Source organism: Marmota marmota, unplaced genomic scaffold (genome assembly GCF_001458135.2).
Source record: "Marmota marmota marmota unplaced genomic scaffold, marMar, whole genome shotgun sequence".
Taxonomy (NCBI): Eukaryota; Metazoa; Chordata; class Mammalia; order Rodentia; family Sciuridae; genus Marmota; species Marmota marmota.
Genome location: NW_026000048.1, coordinates 6917519 through 6927388, shown reverse-complemented (window position 1 = coordinate 6927388; position 9870 = coordinate 6917519).

The following is a 9870-nucleotide window of genomic DNA, read 5'->3' as shown; positions in this document are numbered from 1 at the left end:
ATACCTTAATTCTAGTAGGACCTGCTCTGCCCAGCCTTGGTTTGCTCTGGTAATCAAGAATGACTCTAATTTACCTAATGATCTGTGGGCTGTTTCTCCTTCTATGGAACAGTCCTTCCTTTGGGAGGGGCATGTTAATAATTCTTGACTGTTCCATGTTCAACTTTTATACAACTCTCATTCTTTACAGTCTACACGGATCTGTGCTGTTGGGAACAAGAAATTTAGCTTTAATAGCTTCATGAGCTTTGCCAATGTTTTTGTCCCAAGTTAAAATACTTTTCAGGTTTGGGGGAAAGTATTTTACAAAATTAAATTAAATCCCCCAAACCAGAAGAGCTAACTTCTGAGAAGAATATCTGATCTCATACCCTCAGGTATTTTTTTTCACCATGAATTTTGCCTGAGTGGCTAAGTGTAAGACACAGACTCTTATTGAAATTAGCAATGTGTTGGTGAAGTCAAAGGAAAAAAATGGTAAGATTCGGGAGAAATATTGATGAGAGGTGTATCAAAGTAGCAGAATACAATTAAGAATTTTTTATAGTACAGGGTTTTTTTTTTCCTTTAGGAATTGAGCTCCTTTCCAACTTTACTTTCCAATGTTTTTGAAAAATGCATTTAATATGAAGGGCAGTCATAACTGTAACTAAAATGCAAAGCAGACCGTGAAAAATTACATCGGAGGCATCCATCTACCAAACTGGCTAGTAGGTTTCTCCTTTAAGAGGTGGGAGTGTGTATCCTGCATCCAATTTATTTCACACCAACACAAGCCCTCATTGCTTACCCTGTTACTGTAAGTAGACTAAGAACTAGTCACATAAAACACATTTTGTGCAAAGAAAGTAATTCCTGGAGTCCCGGGCTCCTGTGGTGAGCATACACCATACCTAGGCTTGTCTTCTCTGAGCAGAACGTAAACAGGCCATTCAAATTAACAGCTTTGTTGAGATCTCACATGGCTGTAACCAAGGCAGCAGCTGCCGCTGCTGCAGCAGCCTCAGAAAAGAAGTGAAGATTCTATTATTTCCCTGGTATTCATAAAAGGGCCACTTTACGACTGTGATCTCACCATGTGGAGAGATTCCATTGTATTTTAAATTTTAGGTCTGACTTTTACAAACAGACATTTAAGCTAATAGCTGTGTGCCTGGTGCTTTGAAAGCAAAGGGTGTATTAAGGCAGGATTTGCACAGTGCTCTTGGGGAGTCACACCAGAGAGGGAAAATGAATATTTAAATGCGAAAACAAAAAAGGGCCTCTCCGTTGTGAATGCCACTTCAGATTAAAATGGAGAAAGGAATCTTTAAAACAACTGGTTTTCTTTATTGGATGGCTGGAGACTGCTTGGAGCTGGTAATCCAAGAGGCATTTCAATGGTTCATTGTGGCGGTGGGGGGGAGCACACTGTCGGGGTGAGTGGGTGGAGATTGTGCAAATGTTGTACTGTGCCAGTCTACCTTGGGTCTGCGGCTGTTTTCATTTCCTACCTAGACTTCAGGATGAAAAGTATTTATTCATTTGACAAACAAAGCCAAGTTTGTGAGCAGGAGACTGATTCTATTCAAAAAGCTAGAAAAGAAGTCAGAACCTACCAGAATCGAACTCACTAGAGACACATGCAAAAGGGTGTTTCCAACATCTCTTCCCGCCTCCCCCCACACACTCAATAAGCTGCCCTCATTTCCACCAAATGTATGCGACATTGATAGAGTTTGGGCAAAGACTGACAGAGTGTGAACATGGAAAAGAAAGGACCAAAAGGTCACAGTGACCCACAGTGTGAAAATAAGCCACACAACCTCATTTCAGAGTGAGGACCATTAAATACAAGTGCATTAAACACCTTTTACTCTTTTTTTTATTTTTCATGAAAAAATTAAATTAGGTACCTCTTCCCAAGAAAGCTAGTTAATTTCTCAATACTGCAAAACAAGAGTCTTCCTCTTTTTCACCTGGACTTTTAAGTTGCAGATTCAATTAGAACATTTTTTTTTTCTCTCCTAACCCATTCTGTCGAAAGCAGGAGTAGTTTCCCATATTCAAACCCACAATCCTGTGGGGTCCAGTATAGGAGAGTGTCCCTTAGGCTGGTGGAAATGCTGAGAAGCCACATGTAGCTGCAACTGTGGTTTGCTTTCTGATGAATTTGTGGCATGCTGCTTGTCTTCCTGGCTCAGATAGCTGGATGAGCTTCTGCCTTGTCGAGGTCCTCCTGTTGGGATGGGTATATTTCTGCCCATTTGGATGGAACCTCAAAACATTGCTGGTCCTTGTCGGTCCCCTCTCCAGGTAGTGCTTAAGGACTATTCATATCAGTTTCCCAAACTTGTCTCATCTGGATTCTTTTGATGTTGTGCTTCACATGATGGATTGGATCCCCACAGAACACTGAACTTTGGACGCCTACTTTGGAACTTTGGAACTTTGGAACCAGGTCTAGTACCAAGTTCTCCAGCAAAAACCCCATCTGCTCCTGATGGTTTAAATTTGGCTTTTTTTTTTTTTTGCCACTTACCCATCAGAGAATACCTCCTTTTTTAAGAGAGATGATTTAAAGCTCAGGTTTGAGTGTTGTTGCCAGTATTGTTGCAATAGCAGGAAAGAAATGTTGATCTTAGACCTGGCTAGGTTGCTTTAAACTCTACATTAAAATTCTCAAGCCACCCTAATAAGTTATCATAAATGACTATTATTTTATTATTATTATTATTATTTTATTATTTTATTATTATTTTTATTATTTTATTATTATTTTTATTATTAGTTGCCTTGTGGCTGTGAAGTAACAGGTGTAAAATGAACTGCAATTCTCTTCTCATTTCCTCCCATATTTCCTCTGGGTCCCTACTGAGGTCTGAGCATCATTGTATTTGCAGGAGGATGGAGATATTCTCACTCCCAGCTTCTGAGGAAAATGTGAGGAGTCTTTCTCTTCCTGTGCGGGTCTCATTCTCCCAGCTGGGGAAAAGTTAATCAGGCTAGAAATAGTATCTCTGGATTTCTTTAATAACTCTCTTTCAAAAAACATCTATGTGCTACATGTGAAAATCTAGGTTGCACCAGGGATTGGGGGCAGGAAGGGAGGGACGAACAGGAGGAGCACAGGGGGATTTCTAGGGCAGTGAAGATACTCTGTTTGATACCACAATGGTGATGCATGTCCTTGAGCATTTGTCCAAATCTGCACAATGTTCAACAGTAAGAACAAACCATGATGTGAACCATGGGCTTTGGGTGCACATAAAGTGACACAGTAGGGTCATCATTGGTAACTAATGTACCACCCTGGCTGCAGGATGTTGGTGGTGAGAGAGGTGGTGGGTATGTGGAGGCAGGGGGACATGGGAGCTCTCTGCACCTTGTGCTCAGTTTTGCTGTGAACCTACATCTGCACCAAAAAATACATTTCATCAGAGAGAGTAGGGGGAGCAACTGAAATATGGTTGGAAGAGGTAGGTTCAATTATTCCCTAGAAAACCCTCTGGTCACATTATTATCTTTGGTCATATTTGTTACCCACTCCTTCTTATGGCAATGTTGGAGCCTTTCTGTAGCTCTGCCAGAAACTGTGGCTTTTACAACTGCTGTGGTATTTTTCTTAAGTAATAGATTATGAACTCTGCCCTGCTTGTAGTTTTCTGTTCTCCTCACTGTTGCGGGGTGTAACTTTTTTTGGTCTTTCTTTACTGTTGTTTCAATAGGGCTTGGAAAAGGTGAACATTTATGTTCTTTCTGCCATCTTGAACAGGAACATGGAAAGCACTAAAAAAATAAAATAAAATAATAAGTATTTCTTGGTCCTGATCCCATACCTCCTGAATCTGAATTACCTGATGTTTTGGAAAAAAACAAAAGTACCCATCGATGGCTCTGAAGTCAGTCTTCCCTTGAAGCTTGCAATGACATTGTGAATAGTCACTCTTTGAACTTGCAATGATTAGATAACAATCTGGCTGGATCAAGCATCAGCTCCCAGGCAGCCCTAGAGTGTCCCCCACCTTCCCAGACAACTTACATTTTCTTTTTTGTCCACTATGGTATTTCAGACCTTGGTGCCTTTGAACTTGCTCATCAAATGGCTTGTGTTCAGACCTTACCTTTTTTACTTGATAAATTGTACTCTTCTTTCCTTCTTTCTTTCTAAAGACAGCGTCTTGCTAAATTGCTAAGGCTGGCCTTGAACTTGTGATCCTCCTGCCTCAGCCTCCCAAGGCGCTGGCATTACAGAGTGTACTCCCATGCCTGGCTTCATTCTGTCCTTGATGCAAAACTTTTCTAGCTGCTCCACTGCTCCAAAGCAGCCTGCCTTCTGAGCCTTGCATAGATTGGGTACTTGATAAAGTAACATTGAATAATATTATAATTCAGCGGGGTTCCATGGATTAGCATGGTACAAAAACAATGTTAGCAAATAACTTTAAGTTACTGGAGGTCAAAAATCAACTCTCTATCCTTCTGAGTTAATCAACAACAACAACAACAAAATGAAGTATTTCTAATAATAGGAATGTAAGATTGCATACCTATATTTTCCATATTTGGCATTTCAATGTCAGATCCTACCCTGGGTCTTCCTTATTTTTCATCCATGCCTTTAAATCTAGTGCAATTTTAAAGCTCAGCAGAGAGGTATCATTGGATTTCCCATGTCATCAGGCCAGCTGTGCCTTAAAAAACAATTAACTTAAAAAAAAAAGTTTATATATGAGAAGAAAAGCAAGCACGTTCATTGTATCCACCCTGTTGAGCTGAAGGCACCAGCTTGGAAGTGGATTCCAAATGTGATAACAGAGACAGAAATAGATTTAGATGCCAGGAAAGAGGAAGTCATGCTTGTTCAGACGTGTGCTTCAATCGTGTCCCCTGGGGAAACCTGCTTCACTGCCGCAGCCTTAGGAAGGGCTTAGACTTGGCTCAGGTGAATGAGCCTTATATGCTAATTTATTAATTAGTACCAGGGATGGAAATTTTTATCACTCTGGATGCAAAACTTGATGCTTCCTATCGTGCCAGATGCTTTAACAAATCAAACCCTGCAGGGAGGAATAATTTTTATCTTGGGGTGAATTTTATAAGCTGTTTTATTACCATCTACATTATAATGAACCTCTTTGAGTTTGGTAGATTTTGGAACTCAGATTTTTCTATTGTTGTTTTGGGGCCTTTTGTGTGTGTGTGTGTGTGTGTGTGTGTGTGTGTGTGTGTGTGTAGGGGTAAGACAGCCTGTCAAGTCAGTCAAAGGATTTACTGAATACTTGGGCTGTTTCCAGCAGGAATCTGAGTTCCCCCACACTGGAATTGTCCTATTTCTGTAACAGCAGGTCTTGCTGCAGACCCAGGTAGAGAGTAGGTGGTAGACAAGTATTTGTGATATCGTTAATGTATCTTTGATGGACAAACGGGAGAAGAGAGTTGAATAATACGCACCAGGGTCTCTGCCCACGAGGAACTCTTAATTTAGATCAGAGATCACACACTGATGTGTCCATAGGAGAGGGAAGTAGAAATGATCAAGTGAAGTGGATTGAGCATAAGAAAAACCAACTGCCACATATAAACTCAATCTTTTTCTATTTTTACAGATATGGTGTAAGGTTGTATCGGAAATATCTATGATAATAAAAATAATATTATCAATTTGGAATTGAAAATTAAAATGAACTAATATGCTAAAAGCATATTTTAATGCATTAAAACATGTAATGTATTATGCTTTTGATTTATATTTTATGTATTTTTACATAAATATATTTTATATAAATATGTTTTACATATTTTTGGAATGTAATTCATTCTGCTTTTCATTAGGACACAGAAATATGGCAGTTCTTTCTTCCTTTTTTTCTTTCTTTCTTTTTTCCTTTTTCTTTTCTTTGGTGCTGAGATGACAATGGTGGTCTTGGAATCCATGTTGCAAATGCACAAACCAGAATTTAGCCTTAAACCTTTAACAGGCAGGGACATTTAGTTTTATGCAGTTTCATAATGAAAACCAGCTGTTCACAAATACAGTATTCTACATGTGCATATATTCTTACACAGTGGCTTCTAGAGTTAAATGAACTACACTTGAGATATTTGTAAAATTCTACTATCTTCACCCTTACCTTTCACTAAAGTAGGATACAATAGCCTCCATTTTTTTTCTTTTATTCAAATTATGGATATGTTAAATCAGAGTGTGAATTGAGTAAATTGAGCATTGCAAGTGCATTCCATAAAGCTTTAAATGGGAATTGTTGGGTTTTGTGTTGTTGTGTTGTTTTGTTTTGCCACTCAGTCTTCTAATAAAAAAGTTTGGAAATATTTCACGTCTGTTTCAACAAATGGATTTCTGTGAGAGAAACTGGGCTATATTAGTCCTTTTGAAAATCACATGTAAACAACTTTGTAGACAGTTCAAAGTTCTTGGAATGGGTTAATGTCAACCCAAAGGGCTAAGTCTGAATGTACACTTTGCTAGTGGAATGTGGTGAGATTTTTCTCTGGATTGCATTAGCATGGCTATTTTGTCCCCAAAATTAATAAAAATCTTTGTCATTATGGCGCCAACAAACCCCTTGACCTCCATTTCATGGCACCATGCCATACTTTGAGTTCAATAAACACAAGCTGTTTATTGTTTTAAACCTAGAGGCAGAGGATGTTTAGATGTTGCATTTTTTAAAAAAGTTTTAATAGAAAGTATTTCTAAGTGAATGATTTAAGTAATTGAATGCAATGCCCTTGTGAACCATTAGCACGATGCATTTTAACACTGCAGCAAATTTGGTGTTCACCTTTACCATCCCAAAGCCTGTCTATGGTCCAGTTTCCTAATAGGGATCAGTTCACATGGAAATTGTCAAGACTTTATCTCAGTATAGCACAGTATGTCATGTCCTGATATGTGCAGCTACGAGAGGCATCAAGTCCAAAAGTTTACATCAAACTTTGGTTGTATCAAAATTCAACTGAAAGGATGAAGAAATGCAATTAACCGAGAGCTGTTATCTGTGCTCATCTCAGCTACAATAGGAGATTTCATAAATAATTATTTTTTTCAAGCTGCTGTCCTGAAAATTCTCAGCTTTCCAGAACACAATTGTCTCCAGTTAGACTTACATTTGTGAACACTTCTTTCTGTTCCATACACCATTGCTATCCATAAATTCTCTCTTGAAAACCACTATTTGAAAAGGTGTTGAAGCCAGGGCATTTTTTTTTTTCACCTAACATATGACTGTGTCCCTAGGTGCATTACTTTTTTTTTTTTTAATCATATTATATACAGACTATAACAGAGAATTAGAAGCTGCTGTTGCTAAAAGCACTGATTTTTCATTTGGGCCTGCAGATGCCCAATGGGTAGCTAAAAGCAGAGTGAAACTTGATATCTCTGCCTTCATTTTGCATGCGTCTCCTTTTATTAGCTTACACATTGGATTGCTCAGTTCTGCACGCAGGTGCAGTAATACAAAAGGCTTATTGCCCCTAAATTTACCTAACCTATCTTTTTCCCTTTGAAGACTGAGGACACCAAAATAAGAGTAACTAAGATATTTGTAAGATATCCAGGGACATATTTTTAAGATATGCAGCTTTTATATCTTCTTGTTCCAGGCCCCTGGAGTGGCACTAGAGTCTCCAGGCACTGTCCTATGCCTTCTAGGACCAGTACAGCCTTGCAGGCAGATCCCCTGTGGTGAGACTGTCCCCATTAAGCAATCATCTCATGGGAACCAAATTGGCCCCTTCCCCTATCACAGGTCTGATTTCACAAACATGATGATCAGCAAATGGAGATCACCCCCAGAAATGAACTGAGATTGTGGTCAACCAGACAATTTGACCAGGACGGTTTCATAATACATACCTCTTATTCTCACCCCAATTCTTTACCTACTCAAGCCTAAAATTCATATCAGTACCCCAAAGACAGGACTAGACACTTGATCTCATTTGCCTCCCCAACTAGGCATATTTATTAAAGTTCCATTCCTGTTTTTCACCACTATTTATTTTCATTTGGCTTTTGTGGTGAGAACAAGGCCTGACTTGCCAAGATGTCCAGACTTAGGCCTCCTCTGGCCCAGGACTCCAGTAACAAAACTGGAAGAATTTTATTTTTCATTTCATTAGGTTTTCATCAGGTACTATAAATTATTTCATATTAACTTTATAAATTATATTCTTTCAACAATCTTTTTTCATATTAAACACCTTTTTTTTTTAATGATAAACAAATGGGGTTGCTGTTTTCCTTTATCAGAGAAACACATTCCTTATCATTTTTCTTAAAATCTCTGGTCTCTTAATCTAACTTCTTTTATTAACATATCTTAGAAACACGAGTAAAGGTATCCTTTATTTTCCTCTTTCAGGTAAGAAAAAGAACACCATGATAAAAGGCAAAACTGCAAGACCTCTTATGGGGCATAGGGGTGACACAGCCTGGACCACAGGAGCAATCAGACTCTCTCTGACACTGCAGTAGCTCATTTCCAGCCAGCGGTAGGCCATGGAAATATAAGTGTGGGGTCCTAGTCAACTTTATAGGTGCAATAGTTGCATTGGTCACACCTGAGGAACATTTTGCAATATAAACAATTCTTAAATTTGTACTACTCACGTCTTTCATTTTCTGTAGTTTAATGCCTTGACATTTGGAGGCCTTGCTGACCCGGGAGGGACTTCTTTTCTAGGATTAAGCAAATTTGCTTTAATTTGATGAAAATTGCATAAATTGCTTCTAGAGTTAAGCAATTTATGGAGATAGCAAATAGCTCCCCTGGAGAGCACACCTTTCCCATGCAAACCAGCCAAGCTCCTCCTTGAGGAGTTCATGCTCTGAGCCACTGTCCCCTGCTCTAATCACCACAGATCTAGGTATCAGGCAACTGCAGACAGAGGACCCCTAAGCCCTACAACCAGCTGAAATTACTCAAACCAGGTAATCATAAACCTGCTTACCCTCCCTTGCCCATTCCTTCCCACAGAAACCACAGTAATATCTCTTGTGTAAGTTTCCCCAACTCTCAGCTTGCTGACTGACGCTGCTGTTTCTCCCCATGGCCAGGTCCTTCCTCTTGGGATCTAACTACCTATTCAGCTGTCTCCTCATCTGTTACAGTCACCATACCTGAATAATAAGAAAAAAAATATAATTAATATGAAAACCTGTTTTAAAATTACATGGAATCAGCTCTAATGTGAAAAGTGATACCACCCACATACACCAACTTGGTGTATGTCCAATGCTTAATGGTGAAGAGTGCTGTATTTATACACTTTTAATGAGATATATTGAAATTTCTAAAAATCTGAAGTTTAGATTTTTAAATTTTACCTTAAATAATTTTGAATATTTTGATATTATTTATTTTTCATTTCATTAGGTTTTCATTTGTATTTTAGAATACAACCTTTGAAAAATAAACTGTTGGGAAATATATGAAATGAATGCTAACTTAAAAGGCTTTTTACTTTAATTTATATTTTTAATGAAAATATATTTACATTGTGTACACTTAAGTGAAACCATTTAATTTTTAACTCTATGGATTATTGTTGTCAATAAAATAAATTGTATGAATATCGATTATACAACACAATTAGTGATACTATTAAAATAAAGCCAGCAAGGCAAAGTTAGTAGATAAGATATAAAACAATTTATAAATGATTTATGTCTTTCATTACTCATCTAAACATTAGTAACCTATTCATAGCACAACCAGATTTGCAATAATAATTAATTCAGTAATGGGCATTTTGAGGACTTTCTGTGAGAGAGAAAACATACCTTTTCCTATATTTTAAAACTTTGTCATTATGCTGGCATGTTTGTTAAAATACAAATATAGGTTTATGTTCTTTTTTTTT